The sequence below is a fragment of the Bombina bombina genome, chromosome 2 (genome assembly GCF_027579735.1).
Source record: "Bombina bombina isolate aBomBom1 chromosome 2, aBomBom1.pri, whole genome shotgun sequence".
Lineage (NCBI taxonomy): Eukaryota > Metazoa > Chordata > Amphibia > Anura > Bombinatoridae > Bombina > Bombina bombina.
In genome coordinates this window covers 448,790,145-448,817,668 of record NC_069500.1, presented here as the reverse complement: position 1 = coordinate 448,817,668, position 27,524 = coordinate 448,790,145, and positions in this window count along the sequence as shown.

Genomic DNA, 27,524 nt, shown 5'->3' with positions numbered 1-27,524 from the left:
CGCTGCAGAATCTGTTGGTGCTCTACAAATAACCTATAATAATAATAATAATAATAATAGTAATCCAATTTGTAAACTGGGAGTTTTAAATAATAGAGCACAATTGCATATTTGTAGGAGATATGAACCCTCTTTTGCTCACCATCTATATAATTTACCAGAAGCTTAAAGGGCCATGAAACCCCAAATTTTTATTTTTTTTATTTTTCATGATTCAAATAGAACACGTAATTTCACACAACTTTCCAATTTACTTCTTTTAAACAATTTGCTTTATTCTCTTGGAAACCTTTTTTTGAAGGAGCAGCTATGCACTACTGGGAGTTATCTGAAGACATCTGGTGAACCAATGAAAAGAATAATTTTTGTGCAGCCTCCAATCAGCAGCTAGCTCCCAGTAATGCATTGCTTCTCCTGAGCCTACCTAGATATGCTTTTCAACTAAGGATACCAAGAGACTGAAGCAATTTAGATAATAGAAGCACATTGGAAAGTTGTTTAAAATCACATGTTCTGTCTGAATCATGAAAGAAAAATAGTGGGTTTCATGTACCTTTATACGCATCGGAAGACATGAGTGTGGTTACAGTGACGGCTGGACTGAAGCCGGCTTTTTACAGATCAGCTGTTACTTGAGACACATGGTCTGCTGAAGCTGTTAGAAACAAACTTGAAACCACCGTATTACCTGGGGACTTGTTGAAAATACAAGAGTCTGATACAAACTTGCCCTAGTGTGGATTTCTGATGAAACGGCTCTGAGGGGACCAACTTGTTAACCACTGCAATCACATACCTCATATGTTTGAGGGTATCCTTGTGAGTGTATAATTTTGTTTGCTTTTTTAATAAATTGGTGCTTTTAATACTACACTTAGATCTTCTGTGCACTTTGTTGCGCTCTATTTGTTCTGTTTTACAGATACATCTGATTCATGTACCTTTAATAACATAACATAGGCCTCAAATGCTGGTTATAAATAGGCTTTTTGAAGAAATCCATTCACACACACTGTTCTCAGTATCTATTGGTGTTGTGGGGAAACCAAGTAAAATATTTAAATATAAGAACATATTTTCAATATAATTCACATAAACCAATCCACACAATGCTGAGTCCCTAAGATCTAAAACCAGGATACTCAGGGCAAAATTTTGGTGATCCAGAGGACAGATTTGTGTCATACCAGAATAGAGTTAGACAGTATAGAAGATAAAGATGGGCTTTCTGGGTACATAGTTGGGTTGTCTCATAGCAGATATTAGAAACCTGGAAAGAGGGCAGTGTGCATGAGTGTCCAGGGGGGCAAGAGGGCCAATGCCAATCCACCAAGATTTTATTTCTATGTGAGGGCTGCTACTGGTGTCACTCTTTTAATACCAGTGAACCACCATTTTGATGATGTCAATCTCATGTGTGCAATAAGCAGTTATTTCACTCTGTAAATGTTACCCTTATTCTGGCCCAGATTACAAGTGGAGCACTATTGAGCGATAATACCCCTCAAGTTAAATCAATAGTGGTCTTATTCTTGGTTATATTACAAGTTGAAAGTATATTGAGAGCGCTTAGGTGAAAGCCTCAAGTGCTAATATATGAAGGTTGTATATCACGGCCATGCTAAATACTTTACCTCATAGACTTCTGTAAGGTGCACTACAAATCTCTGTTCTGGTTTTAACTTGAGCAATAAAAAGGAGGTGGGCTAAGCCAAAGGTGTACTACAAAACAGTTGAAATAGGTTTGTACTTTTGGAAAGGGCTATATATATATATATATTTATATATATATATATATATATATATATATATATATATACAAAATGATGAAAAGGGCACTCACTGGTGGTAGTATAAAATATAGCGTTAAATTTAATCCATTAAAAAACATAAAGTTTCGGGAACATTGCGTTCCCTTTGTCAAATGTCAGATACAGCAATGCAGTAAATACAAAGTTATCGCTTTGTACTTACTGCATTGCTGTATCTGACATCTGACAAAGGGAACGCAATGTTCCCGAAACGTTATGTTTTTTAATGGATTAAATTAAACGTTATATTTTATACTACCACCAGTGAGTGCCTTTTTCATCGTTTTGGATTTTGGATTTTTTGAGAGTGCACCCTGGAAGCTGATAGACTATTGGATTATGGAGTGCCTATTCCACTGATTTTGATATATATATATATATATATATATATATATATATATATAAAAGTTCAAGATAGACAAGCACTCCAGAAATCCAATTCCAATGCCCAGGGTGCAGCAGATAAGTAAATAGAAAATAGTGAGGAGTGCACTCGCCAGGACTTTTCATATTGGAATTAAACTTCTGAAAAGTCCTGGCGAGTGCACTCCTCATTATTTTATATATATATATATATATATATATATATATATATATATATATATATATATAATATCCCAGAAACGGATCAGCACATCAAACAGTCTGTACAGCAGCACATTAATACGGGAGGCACTAAAAAAGGGGAAATCAGAGCAACCAGTCGCCAGGCATTTCGCTGAATGTAACCATAGCTTATCAAGCTTGAGGTCAATGTTGATTGACCATGTGCCGCCACTAAGGAGAGGTGGCGACAGAGACAACAGGTTGTTACAAGTGGAAACAAAATGGATTCATACGCTGGACACATTGGTCCCGAGAGGGCTGAATACTGTCCTTGACTTTGGACCATTCTATAACAAATAAATCTTCATCTGTATCTACCAACTATGGATGTATGCTAAGTTACCCGGAACTATTCACATGGATTTTCATCCTAGTGGGTACCCACGGGTTTCTAATCATACTCCAGGTGGCACGATTAAATTTAGACATAGATAAAAAAAAGGGGGGAATAATGTATCATAGACATATAGATTAGATTTATTCTGATTCAAGATATGTAAACATGTTAATGTATATGAGTCTTAGACTAATGAAACATTTAGATTGTTCTCTTTAGATGTCCCTGCTATCCATGGCTGATTGATTTTTTAACTGTAATTGCACTTTAATATGATTTTTAATGTTTTGCACCCCTGCTTTGTGATCTGTACTGTGAGCAGTACTTGTTGCTGTGGCCAATAACTATGGGCCAGTGTGTAATGCCTAGTACATTAATTGTTGGGCTTTTATGCCTACTTATGTTTGCATTTAAAACCGGGACTTACTAGCCTGGTACAGCTACGGAGGTATTGTGTACCGGTTGCTATAGTAACCGGACTAGGCGTGATTGGGCGACGTGATACCACGTGGTCACGCTACGCAGCGACGTCATGACGTTACTGCGTACATGGTAGATCGCATGCAGGAGTGCTAAACGATGATGTATATAAGTCTGCGTGTGTTGAGGTATGATAGGTGAGTTGTTGGGCATTAAGTTGTCTATAACTTTTTTGACATTTGACAAAGGTGTTTTGTGAACACCGAAACGTTATGTCGTTTTAACTTTTGAATACTTATTAAAAGCTACGTTTTATTGTGAACAGTGAGTGCCTTTTTTTGCTTCTGGATATATATATATATATATATATATATATATATATACATGTCTAAATATATATACATGTGTATGTATATAGGTATAGAAATAAATATATACACATAGAAACAAATATTTTCTTATGTTATGTATATACACATATGTATAAATATATATATATATATATATATATATATATACACTTTGCAGCCCTTTCCACTCAAATACCTGAAAACATGAAATATCATTTTTATTCAGTATCAATGTTTAAAGGACCAGTAAATACAGTAGATATGCATAATCAACAAATGCATGATAAAAATATAATGCAATAGCACTTAGGGGCAGATTTATCAATGCTTCAACTGATAATACGCTGGAATCTCGCGTCAAATTAGACGCAAAGTTGATCCGCTGTAGTTAACAAAGCATTAAGATCGTCAAATTTTTAAATGTGTGACGTAATATACACTCCCGCGATATCAATCCGACGCACATCAATGCTTGTGTTATTCGAGCAGAATACTGATCATCTGCTATCACATTCGACTCTATTTGACCCTCTTGCCAATTTATCAAACATTCAACAGGTACGCTAGCGTCTATTCCGACGCAGCGTACCTATCGTTCAAACCCCAACTCTTGAGGCCGTGAATGCCATAGAAATCAATGGAAGTCTGAAAACACAAAAAGGTTATGTTCGATGCTTCAAGACAATGAAGCATATTATATAATAAAAGTAAATTAGGGAGATGTTAACCTACTTATGGATTATGTTACATCTTTGTCTCTCATTACAAAGCTAGGGGGCAATATTATTGCTCCAAATTTGGTTCAAAGTATTGCTTCAAATTTGGTGCACTAGTAGATATAGGGATAAAAATTAATAATGACATTACATAATATAGCCAACTTCCTTTTTTTGGATGAATCTATTTGCACCATGTTTAACGCATGTAATACAAGTCTCACTCTCCACTTCAAATTTTACGCAACACTTTTCGCAATACTCAAACTCCTAAACAATCCACAAACTGTTTTCCACAACTTCTTATTGGTAAATGCATAATTACGTGGTTAATGAAATCAGCCAATCTGATTAAAATATACATTTTCTTCTATCACTAACTAATCAAATTGCTCTATACTTGAGTCATTGATCATTCATCAGAACTTGTAAGTGCCATTTGTTATATTGTGTATTATACTTTGAAAGTATGTATATGTGAAATAAGTGTTCCCTTTTAACAATTGTAAACTTCCTAAAATCAAGTAGTGCATGAGATATACAGTTGTATATATATATATATATATATATAAATATATATATATATATATATATATATATATATATATATATATATATATATATATATATATATATATATATATATATATATAGGGCTTAGGTGGTTTCATGAAACCAAACAAGTGAAAAAGCCATTTAGCTTAGAACATGACAATGGGCCATCGGGTCTCACTGATTTTTAATTTATAATTGCCTTTGTGTGCTTAGTTAAAAGGAAACTAACCTGTAGAATTTAACATCTTCAGGGCTGGGCCCTCTCTTCTTCCATCCTTTTTTTCTTTATTTTGTTTGGTATATTTTTTTATCTCTATTTTTAACATGAATCAGTATCATTATGTTTCCCCTACTTATGTACCTAATGCTAGGAAATTTGGTGTCACTTTACAAATACGTTAATAATAATAATAGTAATCTAACTTCAAGATAACACAAAAGATAATCTATTCAGACCACCACAGAACAAATTAATGTGGGAGATATAGTGTTGCCAATTGTCCTGCACAAAAATACTGGATAACCAGATTATAACTGGGGGTAAGCAGTAGGTGGGATTTTGAAACCTCAGTTCACATTTCAAGGCTCTGCAACTACTGTCAACCATATTTCTACACTGGACCTCAGATCAAGCCCATTATTAGCACCCCCTGTCATTTATTGCCCAGACTTAACCAAACATTAGACCCATGGGGGCATATTTATCAAGCTCGGTATGGAGTGTCAGGGTACCTGTGAATGTCTGTAGACAATACATATATATATATATATATATAATAAGATAAAATAAGTATACAATCTATCAAATATTAAATTTGAGCATGATCATTTTATCGCTCAATACATTCTGTGTATTGCAAATCTGAGGTCAGACATGAGATGCCTTTTCCTGATTAACAGAACATCTGAGAACAAAGGAACTCACACCTGTAAAGTCTTAGAATGACACTCTCAAGTTTGAACACCCATATATGGAGGTTCCTGCCAAAAATGTATAATAAAGGTTATAAGGTGGTGACCCCATGTGGAGATATACAGGCATGCTTTCCGTGATGATTTCTTTGGAACTGGCTAAAGCCCAGAAAGATAGTAATTAAGACATACTTGGCAATCAAATGTTAGATCACAAACAGCCCCTTGAAGATTCTCAATATGCATCCTGGGATGTTGGAGACGAAATTCTGCACTATTTTCAGATAAGCTATCATAATTTCAAGATATTATGAGCTAACAGACACATGTGATAATTTAACACAATGGCTCACTGGCTCCTTTGAAGACTAGATACACAATAAGCTGGCTAACAGAAACACATATTTTGCATTGTAACTTTGAAATTCATTTTAATGTACAACTTATGTTTAATTTTCAGTGGTATACCTCAGTATTGTATACAAGATAGATATAATTATATGAAACTACATCTGATTGCAGATCTCAAAGTATGTATGTGATATTAATATGATAACTGAGAAAGTAATTGAGTCCACGATGAAGGTATTATAATCCTTTTAAATCTTTTCATAGAAAATATGATTTTTAAACACATTTTTTAAGATATTATAAGTGGAGAATATTCATGTTTAATCTTGAAATACTCAGAATAAATTATATTAAACGGACCATATATGGAACATATAATTATTAAAACTAGGAGATTAAAGTATATAAAAATAGGCATTTGATAAAAAATATATATAAGAACTGTATTTACTGTATAGCAGTGTTGAAAATGAAACTGCTTGTCTTTGTCTGCTGCCTCCGGTGGCCTAAATCCAGGATTACAACCATAAGGCATTTGGTTGTTAAAAATGGCATTTCCCAGTAGCCAATCAGAGAAGAGTGTGTATTTAAATCTATCGAATGATGAAGAAATGGGGAGGAGTTTTGTCTCAGACAAAAACTCCCTGCACACAGAGGAAGAAAAACTTGGCTGAATTTTTTTTCTTGGTAACTGTTGCAATCCTGCTTGCTGCCATTTTTGCTTATAGAGAGACCAGTGTGCGAACACAGTTTTCTGTAAGACAAATATGTTGGGACACTCTTTGTGGATAAGAGACTATCATGATTAATTCTCTTACAAATGTGCATAATTCCCCTAAGACATATGACGATAGACATATTTGGATATTAACTGAATTCTCAAACTGGTGATCTTGTAAAGTATAAGCCATTGTATATTTAATATTTGAAACAAAGGTATTCTAAGGCTTTAGTTAGATTGTAGTAAGTATACTGGTATTAAATATTAATGTTTAGAAAGAATTTTGTATTGTAATATAATAAATTAATTACAGTTATTGCTATATATAAATACATATATTTTAGAATTTGCCTTATTGAAGCTAAATAAGAGTTTTTTTCCGCTCAGATAAATTGGCATATCAATTGGATGTTAAAGTATTTTGTTATATTGTCTAACTAAGCATTGTTAAGTTAACGGTCCATTGTGGTCCATTGTGGTATTTTAATGTGATTCATTGGGAGTAAGGTTAATTTTAAAGGTATATCTTTTATGATCTTTTTAAAGAATATTATAACAGCATAAGCGTGTATAATTTGATTCATAATCTGGTCTCTACATAAATATTTTGCAATGTGTTTATAAATTTTAACTAATCTAAAGAATTTAGGAATACATATTAATTTCAATTGTTTCGTATACACATTTTAATTGGAGGTTATTTTAAAGATTAAATAAATTGTATTATAACCCTGCTATATACTGACAGGAGCTTGATGCCCCTTGTTTCTAAAGACTGCTGCTCTATAACCTGTCTGCCTGCTCTGAGGCAGTGGACAGAAACCAACCCGATCGAATACGATCATGTTGATTGATCCCCCTGCTAGCGTCGATTCTGTAGGAGGTGGCATTGCACCAGCAGTTCACAAGAACTGCTGGTGTAATGATAAATGCCGACAGCGTATGCTGTCGGCATTTATCGATGTGCAGCGGACATGATCTGCTATATCGGATCATGTCTGCTCGCACCATAGTAAATAGGCCCCATGGCCTGCATCAGAATTGATCCATTATTTTTACATATTTCCCTTAAAAAACAGTTGAAGTTCTGTATGGTTAAAAAGTATATATAAATAGTATATATAAATAGTATATAGAGTTGGTTTCACTCTCTAAATATAAATAAATGACTACATGAATTAGCCAATTAAAAAGAAACATTACACCCAGTAATTTAAAGGAGATAAAAATAATTATAATAAAATTCATTCTTCATATTTTAAGAATAGAGTATTTTACTACTGGTGATTTAAAACTGATGATTGTTAATGTTGTGTCTGTCTAGCTTAGAAATGTACTAAAGCTAATGATCATTGAGCCACTGGGTGAGAAAAACAGGTAAACACATATACAGTCTGCACAGGCTGACATTTAATCAACAAAGTGATGTTATAGTAAACAAAATCCATCACAATTATTAAATGCAACGAAGCATGCTTCCTCGTGAAAAAGATGGACTCTGGCAGTAAATACTTAAAGGCACATGAAAGTAAAAAATTATTCAAATCAAAGAAACAGTAAACTAAACTTTAAGCATTCATCAAATTAATGTAAATTCTTACATTCTGTTAAACTAAATTCAGCCCTTTCTACAATCAGTAGCCAATCACAGAGGACTTGCTGAAACAAGCCTTGTGAATGAGTCTATTGCTTAGAGCATGTCTATATGTATGTGTGTGTGTATGTATGTATATATATATATATATATATATATATATATATAGATAGATAGATAGATAGATAGATAGATAGATAGATAGATAGATAGATAGATACAGGGAGTGCAGAATTATTAGGCAAGTTGTATTTTTGAGGATTAATTTTATTATTGAACAACAACCATGTTCTCAATGAACCCAAAAAACTCATTAATATCAAAGCTGAATAGTTTTGGAAGTAGTTTTTAGTTTGTTTTTAGTTATAACTATTTTAGGGGGATATCTGTGTGTGCAGGTGACTATTACTGTGCATAATTATTAGGCAACTTAACAAAAAACAAATATATACCCATTTCAATTATTTATTTTTACCAGTGAAACCAATATAACATCTCAACATTCACAAATATACATTTCTGACATTCAAAAACAAAACAAAAACAAATCAGTGACCAATATAGCCACCTTTCTTTGCAAGGACACTCAAAAGCCTGCCATCCATGGATTCTGTCAGTGTTTTGATCTGTTCACCATCAACATTGTGTGCAGCAGCAACCACAGCCTCCCAGACACTGTTCAGAGAGGTGTACTGTTTTCCCTCCTTGTAAATCTCACATTTGATGATGGACCACAGGTTCTCAATGGGGTTCAGATCAGGTGAACAAGGAGGCCATGTCATTAGATTTTCTTCTTTTATACCCTTTCTTGCCAGCCACGCTGTGGAGTACTTGGACGCGTGTGATGGAGCATTGTCCTGCATGAAAATCATGTTTTTCTTGAAGGATGCAGACTTCTTCCTGTACCACTGCTTGAAGAAGGTGTCTTCCAGAAACTGGCAGTAGGACTGGGAGTTGAGCTTGACTCCATCCTCAACCCAAAAAGGCCCCACAAGCTCATCTTTGATGATACCAGCCCAAACCAGTACTCCACCTCCACCTTGCTGGCGTCTAAGTCGGACTGGAGCTCTCTGCCCTTTACCAATCCAACCACGGGCCCATCCATCTGGCCCATCAAGACTCACTCTCATTTCATCAGTCCATAAAACCTTAGAAAAATCAGTCTTGAGATATTTCTTGGCCCAGTCTTGACGTTTCAGCTTGTGTGTCTTGTTCAGTGGTGGTCGTCTTTCAGCCTTTCTTACCTTGGCCATGTCTCTGAGTATTGCACACCTTGTGCTTTTGGGCACTCCAGTGATGTTGCAGCTCTGAAATATGGCCAAACTGGTGGCAAGTGGCATCTTGGCAGCTGCACGCTTGACTTTTCTCAGTTCATGGGCAGTTATTTTGCGCCTTGGTTTTTCCACACGCTTCTTGCGACCCTGTTGACTATTTTGAATGAAACGCTTGATTGTTCGATGATCACGCTTCAGAAGCTTTGCAATTTTAAGAGTGCTGCATCCCTCTGCAAGATATCTCACTATTTTTTACTTTTCTGAGCCTGTCAAGTCCTTCTTTTGACCCATTTTGCCAAAGGAAAGGAAGTTGCCTAATAATTATGCACACCTGATATAGGGTGTTGATGTCATTAGACCACACCCCTTCTCATTACAGAGATGCACATCACCTAATATGCTTAATTGGTAGTAGGCTTTCGAGCCTATACAGCTTGGAGTAAGACAACATGCATAAAGAGGATGATGTGGTCAAAATAATCATTTGCCTAATAATTCTGCACTCCCTGTATGTATGTATGTATATCTATTGCTACATTACCATTTTTATATACAGATGCACTTAAAAAGAGATTCTATTTTTTGCCATCATGCAGATTAATATTTCACCAAATTATATATATGTAGTACAAGTTTGCTGTATTTGTTTTGTAAATATATAGCAGAGGTTTTATATCCAAACCCAATCTGAAAACACAATGAAGTCTAAGGAATTGGTTACAAAAAACTTTACTTTTAAAAAGAAAGGACCAGATTACAAGTTGAGCTCAAAATATCGCTTCTGCGAAAGAGATATTTGCGCTCAATTTAGTAATAACGCGCTGGTATTACAAGTGAGGTGCAATGTGAACATGACATCACTTTCGCATTGTACGGAAGCATTGCGCTCATGAGAGCCCGCTTCCATAAGCTCCATTTTTTTTTCAAACACAGCCGCCAACTTTAGCCCCCAAAAACTGCCTAGTGCAGTTAATAAAAAAAAAAAAAAAGAAGCTACATTTTTTTTCCTTCAAAAGCCAATACACATTTTTTGGGGGGTTAGTTGGGGCACATCTAAAAAATTAATCAGAGATCTGACCTTGATTTCTTGAGTGCTATAATTGTGGCCATGAGCTTGCGGTAGAGAATTTGCCGGTTTACGGGCAAGTGATAAATCAGCGCTCCACTGGTAATCTAGCCCAAAATTTAGAAATACGTGATTGCACAGTTTAAGTATAAACATATTTGTAGATAGGATTATTTGCACAGACAGCTTGCTTGTAAACACATTTTGCCTCTGTCGGAAGCACCTGAAGACTAATTATTTATTTACAATTGTAAAATGTTTTTTTTTTAATCATCAAAAATGTGCAAATTTAAATTATCATGATATGAAAATGTAGCCTCAATTGAATATGTTCATTGTTTTAATTTCTTTAACAACTTGGCTGTAGCATATTATGTAGCAGTGCATTACAACCAGAAGGGTAGACAAATTGTGTTTATGTCATTTGAAAATGTGCAAGAACAGTTTTAATTGCTTTATTTCTTGGCTATAGCTATGTGTTTAACTCCTACAAATGGGGAAAACACATGTTTAAATTTAGCTCCAGAGCAACAATACATTCTGCTCCTGAGCTGAACCCAACTGGTGATTGAAGGCTATGCAAATATGCTCTCCCTAATTGGCTCAGCACCCATGTTCAGCTTTGGACCTGTGGTTCATGGCCACTATTAGCCAATGAAGAGCTGACATCAAATATCTGTTTAATCCCTTTATACAGGTTATAGGCAATTAGGCAAACAACAATGCAACAACAAAATGTTGTAACCCATTATAGCATTACCTTATTGAAGTTTTATGTAAATTAAAGGAAATTTAGCAATATAATCTCTGTCCCCATATAACTTTATAAATCCAAAACATTCTATTTGTTTTTGTTAATGAAAGAGTCCTGAGTAAAGAGGACTAGTGCACCAGGGTCTGGGGGCAACTTACAGAGTTTGTGTTTTCATTATGTGAAAAGAAAAATCCAAGCATTTCCCTGAATTGATGTATTCTACTAAAAAGTTAAATTGATGAATAATTTCTAAACTTTAAATCCCACATACATGCAATGCACATGAGTGCACACACACACTGCACAGATGTGAGTACATGCGTACATGTAAATGATACAGCACTATAAACATAACATGCATAAATACATTCCACATATATGAGAGCCGAGAAACTATTGAACTGATATACTTTACTTTGGCAGTCTTGTAAAGCCTATCAATACTAAACTGCCTCACTTCAGCTAAATCGGTCATTGAATTTCAAAGTTATAAAGATTTGTAAAATCTAAGCATGTGACAAAACCTTTTTATCAGTACACAAAAAAATTAAGTGCGACGTACAGGGTTTGTCACAGAAAGGGATAACCGGCCCGTTTCCAACTTAACCAGCTTGTCACAGTCTAGCTACTCCAGGCAAATCTGTAATGTGGTTCCATGGGTTCAAGTGTCTGTACTAGACCCATAAAATGCCCAAACTCCCCTTTAATGCAACCCACACTAAGATATCTTTGCTGCAACCACTTTAAGATTATTATATGGGAAATCCTAAGGAAAAACCTAGACTAACAGATGAGAAATCCCAAAACACAATTAGGCAAAAATATATATATAAAAAAACCTTAATACTATTATTACTAGTCTGTAACGTGGTTCAAATATTAGACAAAGGAAATAAATTAATAAAGGAACATCAATTATGAACAAAAAAGATTTATAGTACATTTATGTATCTAAAACAAGAATTAAACACAATTACACACAATGCAAAATAGTTTAAAAATATAGTAGAAGAAAATATATCAGAAGCTAATACTGTACTAGCTTAAATATTTGGCATGCCATAAAACCACACTGCAAGCCCTTGCTGAAGTTATAGGATAACTTATAATTTTAGTTATGTATATACAATACCCCTACCCTTATTAACAATCCCATTGTAACATTATGAGAATTATTTTGATACCATAAATTAACCTCTGACATCCTAAAATCATGAGGTCTTCATGACATTAAGTAATTATATTTTCTAATTTGAAAATATATTAATGCATATTACTATGTGTAAATATAGAATACAACACCTGAGCAAACTATTTTATAACAACATTTTTCAGAAATAAGACTGCATGTGTTTGTATGTCAAATACAGTAGTCTGATATGTCAAAATAAGGGTTGCACAGGCAAAACAATCATTATGTAATTTTACTGTGTGTGAGAGTAAAAACATCCAATGATCTGAAAAAACACCTTCGCCTAGATTTAGAGTTTTGTCGGTAAAGACCCACGTTGCTAACGCTCCTTTTTTTCCAGCGCACCCTTAAGAAAACGCTGGTATTATGAGTTGTCTGAATGGCTGCATTAGCCTCAGAAAAGTGAGCGTTGAGCATAATTTAACGCCACTTCAACCCTCAATATCAGCGTTGCTTACGGTAGCGGTAAGCTGGAAAAACATGCTCATGCACGATTTCCCCATAGGATACAATGGGGCTGAGCTGGCTGAAAAAAAACCTAACACCTGCAAAAAAGCAGCGTTCATTGTTTCCTATGGGGAAATACTTTCTAAGTCTACACCTAACACCCTAACATGAACCCCGAGTCTAAACACCCCTAACCTTACACTTATTAACCCCTAATCTGCCGTCCCCGACATCGCCGACCCCTGCATTATATTATTAACCCCTAATCTAACACTCCGGACACCGCCGCCACCTACATTATAGCTATGAACCCCTAATCTGCTGCCCCTAACATCGCCAACAACTACATTATATTTATTACTGATAAGGGGGATGGAGCACAGTGCCCCAGACAGCATGGCTAAGAAAGTATTTTTGTATATTTTTTTAAATTATTTTAAAATACTTGCCAGCAATTTTTAAACAATTTTTTATGCAAACTGTTTTTAATGAATTAGCCCTTTTAGGATATGCACAGATCTCAACCTGTTTTATGGCACTTTAAGGTTGCAGTTGTAATGAACAAACAAGATGTTGCTATTTATTTAAAAGGACACTGAACCCACATTTTTTTTCTTTCATGATTCAGATAGAGCATGATATTTTAAGCAACTTTCTAATTTACTTCTATTATCAAATTTTCTTCATTCTCTTGGTATCTTTATTTGAAATGCAAGAATGTAAGTTTAGATGCCGGCCCATTTTTGGTGAACAACCTGGGTTGTTCTTGCTGATTGATGGTTAAATGTATCCACCAATAAAAAAGTGCTGTCCAGAGTCTAAACCAAAAAAAGCTTAGATTCCTTCTTTTTCAAATAAAGATAGCAAGAGAACGAAGAAAAATTGATAATAGGAGTAAATTAGAAAATTACTTAAAAATGCATGCTCTATCTGAATCACGAAAAAGAAAAAATTTGGGTTCAGTGTCCCTTTAACTAATGCAGCAAACTATCACTAAATAATAATGGTGGGAGTGTGATTAGCATGATAAAATTAAGCCACTATGAGAAATCTTCTAAAGCAATTTGCATAGCAAGAAGCACTTAATGTACAGTGTAGCCAAAAATAGCCCACATATGGATTACATAAAAAAACATGTCAAAATATTTTTTGTTTTGCTATTTTCTGAATATATTTTGCAGGCAACATGTTGTCACAGGTGCCATTTTTTTCTAGAATTGAAAGATACTAAGCAGATTGACTAGACAAACTGCAATAGCTCCAACTATAACAATAAGTGGCAATGGGCTTGATTCTATAAAATGCAGGCAATACTATGAGGTTCTTCTCAGGATTTAAGATTTTAGAGTTATGTATCTCATTAAAGGAACATGAAAGCCAATTTTTTTGCTTTCATGATTCAGGTACAGAATACAATTTAAAAAAAAAATCCAATTTAATAATATTATAAAAAAATGTTTTGTTCTCATGTTATTCTTTGTTGAAGAGATATCTAGATAGGCAGTGTACCCATGTCTGGAGCACTGCATGACAAGACATAGTGCTGCCATATAGTGCTCTTGCTAATGTATCACATTGTTGCAAAACCGCTGCCATATAGTGCTGCAGACACGTGCGCACTCCTTACCTCCCTGCTTTTCAACAAAGGATAACAAGAAGAAGAAAAAAGTTTGATAATAGAAGTAAATTTGAATGTTGTTTAAAATGGTATGTTCTATCTGAATAATGTAAGGGAAAAATGAAGGGATTTATCTCCCTTTAAGGGGTGCTCCCTATGTTACTGTATGTTAAGGAGAGATGGATACATAACATTATAGTGCTGAATAATGTAAGTAGTTTAAAGTTTCCTTTTTTTTCTAATGTCAAATGAGTCTTACTGTGTCAAAATATGCTTTGTTCGCTGTTAGACATATGCAAAACTAGAAGTAAATACAAGTTAGTACAATAAAAAAATAGCAATTTGACTTGTATTTGCTTATAAGATTTTCCTCATTTGTGGGTGCTCCTTGTAATATTTTGTCTCCCAAGCAAGCTTATAACATTTTATAGGGAGCAGTTTTCTACTCTGCAGAACTTCCTGGTGTGCCCCAGTTATAGAGAATTGATTGAGTTGTGCATAAGTCAGTGTGATTACCTCACTTAACTCAATGCATGAGAGGTTTTGAGAATTAATATTCATACAATCAAAGAGCTGGTTTTAAGGAATTGAAAGTGACATGAAATAACGTTTTGAAGTAAAAAAAAATATAAAATAAAACAGTAGTAGTCCTACTGATAAACTTAAAAGCAAATAAGAACTAATAATATCACAACGCACATTTTTTAATCACAATGGAGTTGCACTGAATTGAATATTGTAGGACGCAGGAATGCATTCCTTGTGCTCTGACAATACATTTCTATAGGTGAAAAATTATTATAACCACTACAGCTCAATTGATTGCATTTTTTTTTTCCTGTCATGGAGTTACATATGAGAATTGCATTTCCAGGCCTTCCCTAACAAACGACCTATTTTTGACCTGTTTTCCTACATGATTAACACTCTGCAGGACTTCATCTCCATGCTTCTCTCACCAAATTACAGTGCGAGACCTAGATCCCTGTTAGATTTGCTCACATTTAAGTAGTGTCATGTGGTCAGTAGCCCATGGCAATATACTAAATTAAAGGGCTAATGTAGAATCCTTCTCCGAGTCTGACAAATAATGAATTGAAAACTCTAAACCCCACAGGACATGGTCTGGTATAGAGCTACTTCATAGTGAGGTGCAAAATAAAAACAGTCCCTTGGCTGTCATTCAGAAATAATGTAGTTGTTTAATTTTATTCACCACAGGAAACAAAAACAATGGTATCTTCTTAACTAACAACTAGTTTGCTGGAATGTCCTCATATAGGAAATCCATCTTTACACTGATCCCCTTCACATGCCTAAAGGAGGATAATTCCATTTAATGCACTGTAGGGGTATGGACTTTAAAATTTAATTTTCTCAATTACACAAAGAGAGATTCAGAATTAATGATTTATGAAAATAGAAAACCTTTTGTGAAATTAAAACTAGAGATTTTCCTTCCTAGGTGAACAAACGTCTGTTATGATGTTCAATCTATAGTTTTGATTGAACTCAGATTCATTTTTCAAGGAGCTTAGATCAGAATGATAATATTAACCAGTTGCCAGTAGATTTTCTCCCTTTTCTGTAACATTTGGATTTTAAAGACAAATTATAAATTTAAATTTTATAATATTATCATTTTTAATGCATTGGACAGAATGTATCCAGGATTTTTATATTAGCTAATAAAACACAAAAGCTTCAATCTCTCACCTTATTTTGCCCTAAGCCTAAGTGTGCATGCAACACAAATCCAGTTGCATCTTTTTCAGCCCAGCATTTTAGAGGTTAACAAGATGGTTCCTAGCCAAGTCCCTTTATTTATTTTTCTTCTTCCCTATTATACTCTGTATCCCATTCCTTTACAAAAGAACAATTTTTTGGACATTTTTCCAGTCGCCAGGATGTATTTTAATGTGCCCGCAGTACCCCCTACTAATCCTGGCTATGCTACATTTTGAGCACCTGGTAAACACAAAAAGGCTTGTCACTCCCGCACCAGACCGGAATGCACACAAATGTCCAAGAATGTGCGCCTGAACAACAGTTTTAAAATGATATCAAACATTTGGGGTACTCCCACTAAAAGTTGGGCGGTGCGCCATTACAATTACAGAATATAAAAAGAGGCGGGGCAAAATGCTATGCCCCGGAAAATTATTCATTAGTAGCATTGGCTTATATTTTTAACCCTTTTTTTCTTGTGTATTTATTAATTTTCTTTCGGCTAGATTTAGAGTTGGGCGGTAGCCATCAAAACCAGCGTTAGAGGCTCCTAACGCTGGTTTTGGGCTACCGCTGGTATTTAGAGTCAGTCATTAAAGGGTCTAACGCTCACTTTGCAGCCGCGACTTTTCCATACCGCAGATCCCCTTACGTCAATTGCGTATCCTATCTTTTCAATGGGATCTTTCTAACGCCGGTACTTAGAGTCGTGGCTGAAGTGAGCGTTAGAATTCTAACGACAAAACTCCAGCCGCAGAAAAAAGTCAGTCGTTAAGAGCTTTCTGGGCTAACGCCGGTTTATAAAGCTCTTAACTACTGTGCTCTAAAGTACACCCATAAACTACCTGTGTACCCCTAAACCGAGGTCCCCCCACATCGCCGCCACTCTATTAACATTTTTTAACCCCTAATCTGCCGACCGCACGCCGCTGCCACCTACATTATCCCTATGAACCCCTAATCTGCTGCCCCTAACACCGCCGACCCCTATATTATATTTATTAACCCCTAATCTGCCCCCCTCAACGTCGCCTCCACCTGCCTACACTTATTAACCCCTAATCTGCCGAGCGGACTGCACCGCTACTATAATAAATGTATTAACCCCTAATCCGCCTCACTAACCCTATAATAAATAGTATTAACCCCTAATCTGCCCTCCCTAACATCGCCGACACCTAACTTCAAGTATTAACCCCTAATCTGCCGATCGGAGCTCACCGCTACTCTAATAAATGTTTTAATCCCTAAAGCTAAGTCTAACCCTAACCCTAACACCCCCCTAAATTAAATATAATTTTATTCTAACAAAATAAATTAACTCTTATTAAATAAATTATTCCTATTTAAAGCTAAATACTTACCTGTAAAATAAACCCTAATATAGCTACAATATAAATAATAATTATATTTTAGCTATTTTAGGATTAATATTTATTTTACAGGCAACTTTGTATTTATTTTAACCATGTACAATAGCTATTAAATAGTTAAGAACTATTTAATAGTTACCAAGTTAAAATAATTACAAAATTACCTGTAAAATAAATCCTAACCTAAGTTACAATTAAACCTAACACTACACTCTCAATAAATAAATTAAATAAACTACCTAGAATTATCTACAATTAAACCTAACACTACACTATCAATAAATTAATTAAATAAAATACCTACAAATAACTACAATTAAATAAACTAACTAAAGTACAAAAAATAAAAAAGAACTAAGTTACAAAAATAAAAAAATATTTACAAACATTAGAAAAATATTACAACAATTTTAAACTAATTACACCTACTCTAAGCCCCCTAATAAAATAACAAAGACCCCTAAAATAAAAAAATGCCCTACCCTATTCTAAATTACAAAAGTTCAAAGCTCTTTTACCTTACCAGCCCTGAACAGGGCCCTTTGCGGGGCATGCCCCAAAGAATTCAGCTCTTTTGCCTGTAAAAAAAAACACATACAATACCCCCCCACCCAACATTACAACCCACCACCCACATACCCCTAATCTAACCCAAACCCCCCTTAAATAAACCTAACACTAAGCCCCTGAAGATCTTCCTACCTTATCTTCACCATGCCAGGTTCACCGATCCATCTTCGGAAGTCTTGATCCAAGCCTCTGAAGTGTTGATCCAAGCCCAAGCGGGGGGCTGAAGAGTGACGTCCATCCTCCGGCTGAAGTCTGGATCCAAGCAGCGGCTGAAGAAATCCATCATTGGGCTGAAGTCTGGATCCAAGCGGCGGCTGAAGAAGTCCATCATCGGGATGAAGTCTTCTATGAAGCAGCATCTTCAATCTTCTTTCTTCCGGAGCCATCATCTTCCAGCCGACGCGGAGCCATCCTTCTTCACCGACGGACTAACGACGAATGACGGTTCCTTTAAATGACGTCATCCAAGATGGCGTCCCTCGAATTCCGATTGGCTGATAGGATTCTATCAGCCAATCAGAATTAAGGTAGGAAAATTCTGATTGGCTGATGGAATCAGCCAATCAGATTCAAGTTCAATCCGATTGGCTGATCCAATCAGCCAATCAGATTGAGCTCACATTCTATTGGCTGTTCCGATCAGCCAATAGAATGCGAGCTCAATCTGATTGGCTGATTTGATCAGCCAATCGGATTGAACTTGAATCTAATTGGCTGATTCCATCAGCCAATCAGAATTTTCCTACCTTAATTCCGATTTATTCTTTATAACGCTCATAAAGAATATCTCAATAAAAACAGTCGCACCCACTCATTATCACAGATGTGAGTTGTCAGTAAAACTCCATTATAATCAGTGAAAATTCCTCTATCTCATAGAATGAGTTTCACTTTGAAGGATACACTCACAACATATTAAAATAAATTAAAAACGTGCCAAGGAAAATTGAAAACAGCTAAAGACAAATAAAATAAAATAAAAATGAGAAAACCTTGTCAACTTTGAATAATGAGATATAACCACAACATGAGATACTTTACATGGGCAATAGAATCTTGTGCTAGGCCAAGGTCTAGGTTAAAAAATAAATCTGCACCTCTAGAATTCCCCTCAATAAAGCAGCACTGCACTCATATGAGAGAATCCTTGTATAAAACAGATAGGCCTCGATTACAAGGGAAGTGCAAATATATTACAGCTATTGTATGTTAACATTGACCGCTTTTGTTTTCGTGCTCATAAAAGTTAAAGGCAATATTTTATTGCTCAGGAGGTAGTCTAGGGCACACTAACATCAGGATGTTGGATAAAGCTGGTGTGTTAAATACCTCACATAATCTATTTCTATGAGGGCGCACTAAAAAACTCATGTCAGATATCTTCTCAAGCGGTAAGCCGATAGTGTGCTAAACCTCTGCTCAAGTAGTGGAGTTCTTCAATTAGTTATATACTATAGTATAACAATTACATTTAAATTAAAACATTTCACACATACACATATTTACATACACCAATATGTATACACACACACACACACACACAAAAATATATATATATATACATACACACAAAAATGTATACATACATTCACATACACCCATATATATATATATATATATATATATATATATATATATATACAGTATATATATATACAGTATCTCACAAAAGTGAATACACCCCTCACATTTTTGTAAATATTGTATTATATCTTTTCATGTGACAACACTGAAGAAATAACACTTTGCTAAAAGTAGTGAGTGTACTGCCTGTATAACAGTGTAAATTTGCTTTCCCCTCAAAATAACTCAACACACAGCCATTAATGTCTAAATTGTAGGCAACAAAAGTGAGTATACCCCTAAATGGAAATGTCCAAATAGGGCCCAATTAGCCATTTTCACTCCCCGTTGTCATGTGACTCGTTAGTGTTATAAGGTCTCAGGTGTGAATGGGGAGCAAGTATGTTAAATTTGGTGTTATCACTCTCACACTCTCTCATACTGGTCACTAGAAGTTCAACACCTCATGGCAAAAAACTCTCTGAGGATCTGAAAAAAGGAATTGTTGCTCTACATAAAGATGGCCTAGGGTATAAGAAGCTTGCCAAGACCCTGAAACTGAGCTGCAGCACGGTGGGCAAGAACACATAGTGATTTCGCAGGACATGTTCCACTCAGAACAGGCCTCGCCATGGTTGGCCAAAGAAGTTGAGTTGCACATGCTCAGCATCATATCCAGAAGTTGCCTTTGGAAATATACATATGAGTGCTGCCAGCATTTCTGCAGAGGTTGAAGGGGTGGGGGGTCAGCCTGTCAGTGCTCAGACCATACGCCGCACACTGCATCAAATTGGTTTGCATGGCTGTCATCCCAGAAGGAAGCCTCTTCTAAAGATGATGCACAAGAAAGCCAGCAAACAGTTTGCTAAAGACAAGCAGACTAAGGACATGGGTTACTGGAACCATGTTCTGTTTTCCGATGAGACCAAGATAAATTTATTTGGTTCAGGTGGTGTCCAGTGTGTGTGGTGGCAACTAGGTGAGGAGTACAAAGACAAGTCTGTCTTGCCTACAGTATGATGGTGGGAGTGTCATCTTCTGGTACTGCATGAGTGCTGCTGGCACTGGGGAGCTACAGTTCATTGAGGGAACCATGAATGCCAACATGTACTGTGACATACTGAAGCAGAGCATGATCCCCTCCCTTCGGAAACTGGGCCACAGGGCAGTATTCCAACATGATAACAACCCCAAACACACCTCCAAGACGACCACTGCCTTGCTAAAGAAGCTGAGGGTAAAGGCGATGGACTGACCAAGCATGTCTCCAGACTTAAACCCTATTGAGCATTTGTGGAGCATCCTCAAATGGATTGCAAGGTCTCTAACATCCACCAGCTCTGTGATGTCGTCATAGAGGAGTGTAAGAGGACTCCAGTTGCAACCTGTAAAGCTCTGGTGAACTCCATGCCCAAGAGGGTTAAGGCAGTGCTGGAAAATAATGGTGGCCACACAAAATATTGACACTTTGGGCCCAATTTGTACATTTCCACTTAGGGGTGTATTCACTTTTGTTGCCAACGGTTTAGAATAATGGCTGTGTGTTGAATTTTTTTGAGGGGACAGCAAATTTACACTGTTATACAGGCACTCACTACTTTACATTATAGCAAAGTGTCAATTCTTGAAAATGTGTTGTCACATGAAAAGATATAATAAAATATTTACAATGTGAGGGGTGTACTCACTTTTGTTAGATACTGTATATAAACATACACACACATATGAACTACCGGTGGCTAAACACTTTATGAAACAAAAGCATACAGTGAGCGATTGGGGGTGGGGTTAACACCTGGTATATGCACTGCTTATTTTCTCAGTTTCACTTGGTCTGATGAAGGGGTGATTGATCCCCAAAACTTTACTGATTTTTGATGTGTTAATAAATCACTTTTTTTGCACAAACCCAGCGAGTGCATTCCTTTTTTGGAACTATATATATATATATATTTATATATATAAACACACACATACACACAAATGTATACATATATGTCCAGTCCCACACATCATATCATGTCAAATACCATATCCTTTTAAAATCATTTTAAAACCTATTTGACAATAAAAACAAACACACCTTTGTTTTAGATGTAATAAGTTTAAATATAACAATCACTTTATTTCCATATAATTTACATGTGTTTTGTTTTTCCGACTCTCAAGTGTTAATGGTTCACTTCACTTCTCCAAAAGTCCAACATTTTTCAGCGGAATTTTGTATTGCTCTTGAGTGCAACACTTAAATCACCACTTGAAATCTGAGCTCTAATAGTGCCCTCTGTGCTATCCATTAAAAGTATAGGGTGAGCTAAAAAAAAAATGGTGACAGCGATTCTCTAGATAACCTTTTTAACCATCCAGATTGTGCGTTATTCTTAGCGAAGGACAAGAGTGCAGGATAAAGAACCCTGCGTTATTGATTGCACTCTACTTTTAATTTAGGCCATATTTTAAGGAAAAAAGTTAAGACTATGGTCTATGGGGCCGATTTAACAAGCCCTGAATCTCGCCAGAAACAGGAGTTAAGAAGCAGCGGTCTTAAGACCACTGCTCCTTAAGTGTATCCACCGCCTCTGAGCGGCGTACAGCAATCAACCCAATTCAAAACAATTGGGTTGATTAACACCCCCTGCTAGTGGCTGATTGGCCACGAATCAGCAGGGGGGGGGGCATTACACAAGCAGTTCACCAGAACTGCTTGTGCAATGCTGAATGCGGACAGCGTATGCTGTCCGCTTTCAGCGATGTCTGGCAGACATTATACACTGCAGCGTGTCATGTCCGCCAGGCAATAATAAATCGGCCCCATTGTGAGGTTTATTTGTATAAGAATCTTTTGCTCCAGTAGAAACTCTGCGAGTTGGGGTTTTGTGTCGGAGGAGGTGGCGATGTGCTATACGTTGAACTGTTGTATGTCACAATGTGAAGACAAATTGAGAACACATTTTATATTTAATACTACAACATTATTTTGGGGATCTGTAGGGCCCTTTTGAAAAGATTTTGAATCTATACTTCACTGCCTTTAATTATCTTCAAGAGAAGCCGAGCAATGCTAATAGTGTGAGTAACAAAACAGCTGCAAATGTCATGTCATTTTCTTGGAGCCACGACTTCAGTAGAATTCCTCCATTTTAAAACAATCTGAATTCATATCCACCTGTCCCTGAACCCTCTGTGACATTTTCAAAGAGTGATGGACAGATATTGCCCTCTAATGAACTTACTATGTTGTCTACTGTCTCTGAGAGGAAATGAGAGGAAGGATGTAGATAGAAAAAAAAAAGTAAATTCAAATATACAGGAAAGTGTTTTGTTTTTTTAAACAAGCAATAATAAAACCAGATTGATATCATCATATTTCTGCATTTCCTCAATTGATGTAATTTCTGTAAAGAAATTATTTATATTGTAACCCAATGGTATTTCTGTTGCTCGCCCCTCCTGTTGGTGTTTTATAGAAAAATATGATAGCAATAACTCAGACTTTCCTATGTGTTTGAATTCATGTGCCTGGGAAAATAACGGCAAATGGAATATAGGAAAAGTTTTGGCGTTTTGGGTACGGCAGGCGAGGGGCAGGGCATAAACTCACCAAGGATAAGCAATATTGTTTGAAAAGGAAGAACAACATTACTGATGACAATTTGGTACTCTTGAGAATTTGAAACAAACAACCAATGTGCTTACATGATACAAAATATTTCTGAATTAAACCCCTTAATTTTACACCATAGGCATCCAACCCTTTCTAATGAGTGACCTCACTGGGATAAGGATAAGAACACATCTGAGAAATTCAAATGAATTAAATAAACATAGAAAGTTTAAATGAGTGATTTTGCAAGATTCTGTTTTTGTTTATGCTTTCAGAAATCCCACAAATGTATATAAACAGAAAGAAGAATCAAATAGGTAATGCACATATTTACTTTTGTTTTGAAATGTGTTACAATTTATTGGGGAAACACATTAAAGGGCATTCTAAAGCAAAAAGTATATGCTCTGATTTGCTTAGAGCATGTGATTTCTACAATACTAACTCTAGATAACTATTTATTTAACACACGCTAAGGGAGTTAACACATAGGTAAATAACAGCTTTGGAGCTTCAAGCCTAGCAGTTACCAAGCAGGATGCGACTGGTGAGCCAATCAAGAGTAGCAATGACAAAACCACATCAGTTACCAGCTGTGTCCTGTTTGAGAGCTGCAAGGCTTGTAGCCAGTCCTGATCCAGACAATACTTATGTGTGTAGCCCTTTTACAAAGGTTAAAGGGATAGTAAAGTCAAGATAAAAACTTAAATGGATTGAATAAAGCATAAATTTTGAAACAATTTTCAAATTAGCTATTATTATTACTTTTTCTTAGTTCCCTTGATATCTGTTGATAAAGAGTAGTCCTAGATGAACTCAGGAGCATGAACATGTCTTTAGCCATCATGTTTATAGTAATGCATAGTTGAAAAGACTGCTGCCATACACTGCTAAAGAGATGTGCACGCTCCAAAGCTCCTATAAGCTTACTTAGGTTTATTCTTCAAGAAAGGATACCAAGAGAAACAAGCAAATTTAATAATAGAAGTATAGTGGAAGGTTATTAAAAGTGAAGGAATCATAACTATTTAATTTGAGTTTACTTTCCCTTTAAGTATATAGTTATGCAGGATCAGTAAGGCAAAAATGACATCCTCTAAAACATTGGTGCATTGCTTAATAGCAATATTATTTCCCTTTAATAAAACCACACAACCCCAAAATTAATTTGCTAAAGAATTACAGCACACAAAGCCTAAATCTGATTGCATTTTAAAGGATTTATAAGTGTAGTATAGTTACACAACAAATGTATGATCAGTATGAAGACTGGCACCAGACTGCCAGGTGGTGAATGACATATAATCACTTATAAGTCCAAATTCTGCAAAAGAAGCCTATTCATTAAAGGGAAACTAAACCCAATTTTTTACTTTCATGATTCAGAAAGAGCGTGCAATTTTAATCAACTTTTTAATTTACTCCTCTTAACAATTTTTCTTCGTTCTCTTGGTATCTTTATTTGAAACAGCAAGAATCTAACCATAAGAGACGGCCCATTTTTGGTTCGGTACATGGGTATCGCTTGCTGATTGGTGGCTAAAAGTAGCCAACAAACAACAAGCGCTTCCAAGGATTCTGAACCAAAAATGGTCCGACTCCTAAGCTTAGATTCCTGCTTAGGAGCCAGCCCATTTTTGGTTCAGCACCCTGGAAAGCAATTGCTGATTGTTGGCTACTTTTAGCCACCAATCAGCAAGCGCTACCCAGGTGCCGAACCAAAAATGGGCCGACTCTTAAGCTTAGATTCTTGCTTTTAAAATAAAGATACCAAGAGAACAAAGAAAAATTGATAATAGGAGTGAATTAGAAAGTTGCTTAAAATTGCATGCTCTTTCTGAATCCTGAAATAAACTATTTGGGTTAAGCATCCCTTTAACATATAAAAATCTAACAAAGGATTTATGTACTAAGAAAAAAAAAGATCCTACAAATAGAATATTTTGAAAGAGTGGATGTAAAATATATAAATGCTGATGAGTAGGTTAATATTCTAAAAAAAAAAACTTGTTAGATCTTCACTTGGGAATAGTGATATTTATTTATTTGGGGAACGTTTGAATTTTGATATATTAATTATTTCCCCCTGGTAAAGAGAATATGTATCACTCTATGAGAAACTATCTAACGTTTAACATTATAGCATCTTTTTTCATGCTCTAACTTTAGTGAATATAACCCAATTACATCACTCTCTTCACTGTAGATGACTTATTGTATATATAAATGTATATCACAAATTGTACCAAACACATCTGCCTCTCCTTGAACTTAATAGAACACATCTGTGAATAAGTAAAACCACAGGGAAAAGTACTAACGCAAATTTTTAAAGAAGTCAAAATAGTATTTTGATTATTTGCTTTGGAGTAAGAACAATTTGCTTCATCTGTAGTGAAGTCCTTTAAATGTTCATATCTACACAAAGAGTCTGTAACAGGGATTTATTTAGTTCAGCCTATTTATAATTCAAGTATGTATGGGATGGTTATGATTATTTACATTACTATATAGCAAGACTGAGCTTTGATTACAGTATATTTTAAGCAAGTAAAATGTTCTGAATATAGATGTAACATTAGTTTACAATTAGATTGTGGAATACAATAAGATAAGATTACTCAGAATGTAAATTTAATTCTTTGGAAAAAAAAACCAAACAATTTTGTACATTTAAATGCACATAACGCCTTTTTGACTGTGTGGATTATTTTTTCAGTTATGAACAGCAGAACAGGCATATATCTCAGTCCCTGTAGAGAACAACACTCCCCCAGTACACTCTAATGTTGAGTTTTAACCTACAACCTATGAAACTGGTTAGGGTGTCTACTAAGTACTACCTGGGGGATAATGTAATGCCATATGGAATTAAACTCTAGTGCTTTCATTAATGTCTTTGCATTCCACAAAGTCTGATTTTTGGCATTTAGATTAATGCAGGAGACAGGGAGGGAGAGGCTGTCCTGTCTCCCAATTCCTCCCTCTTATGTGAAAGAACATGAAGCAACCAGGAATGACAGAATGGGACTCCCACTTGCAAACGCATTCCATTCCTCTCTTTTGTGAATTTAATTCTATATCCTGCTTCACACACTGCAAGAAATGCATTGATCTGAGAAACATGTGCAAATAGATATCTTCATTTTCATCTGCATAATATTATTAGTCAGTTATGTATCTATAACAGATTTTAATTGTCAAGTACAAATAGTTCAAGACGGACATACATCAGTATCAGGGAACTAAATGGTGAATATGTGATATAAGGATGTAAATATGGAATTTTTGTTTTTGTTTAGAGATGGCAGAAGATTGGTCATTTTTATCAGAGGCATAAAGACCAGGGGTATGGTATTGCATGTATCTGCACAGTTGCACATAACCTTTATAAACCCTTCTGTAGTGAAAATATCAAGGTATTGCGTTGTAAATCCAGGAGTAAATTAAAGAGCACCATTCTACATTTAGGCTAAGCTTTCTACCTATAGATATGGGTAATCAATCACTGTTTCACCTGTTTTGAAAAGGAGCATTTTTGCAATACACATATATTAGCAAAAATATTCTGAGTAAAAGTAATGACTGACTGATTATTACATTTTATTGTGCATAGAGCACATACACCCTCATTCAAATACTGCACCTGTTTAGATTGCTACAGTGATGTGTTCTTCAGGCAGATTGAGTGCAGGAGCATGAGACATGTGTATATTCTTCATGTACTGAAGTAGCCATAACTTTTACTAATAGTATTTTGTTAATACATGGGTGTTACAAGAATGTTTCTTTCAAAAACTAAAATGCCTTCATGTGCATTTTAATTTTGTTTTAAATTGATGTCCCTTTAAGTACCCACAGTTCAATATCCCAGTTCAATGCTTACAATGCTGCTGGTGGCCAAATGGGGCAATTTGGAACTTATTTAACTCTTCCTCTACTTCCCAACTAATGCTTGTGTC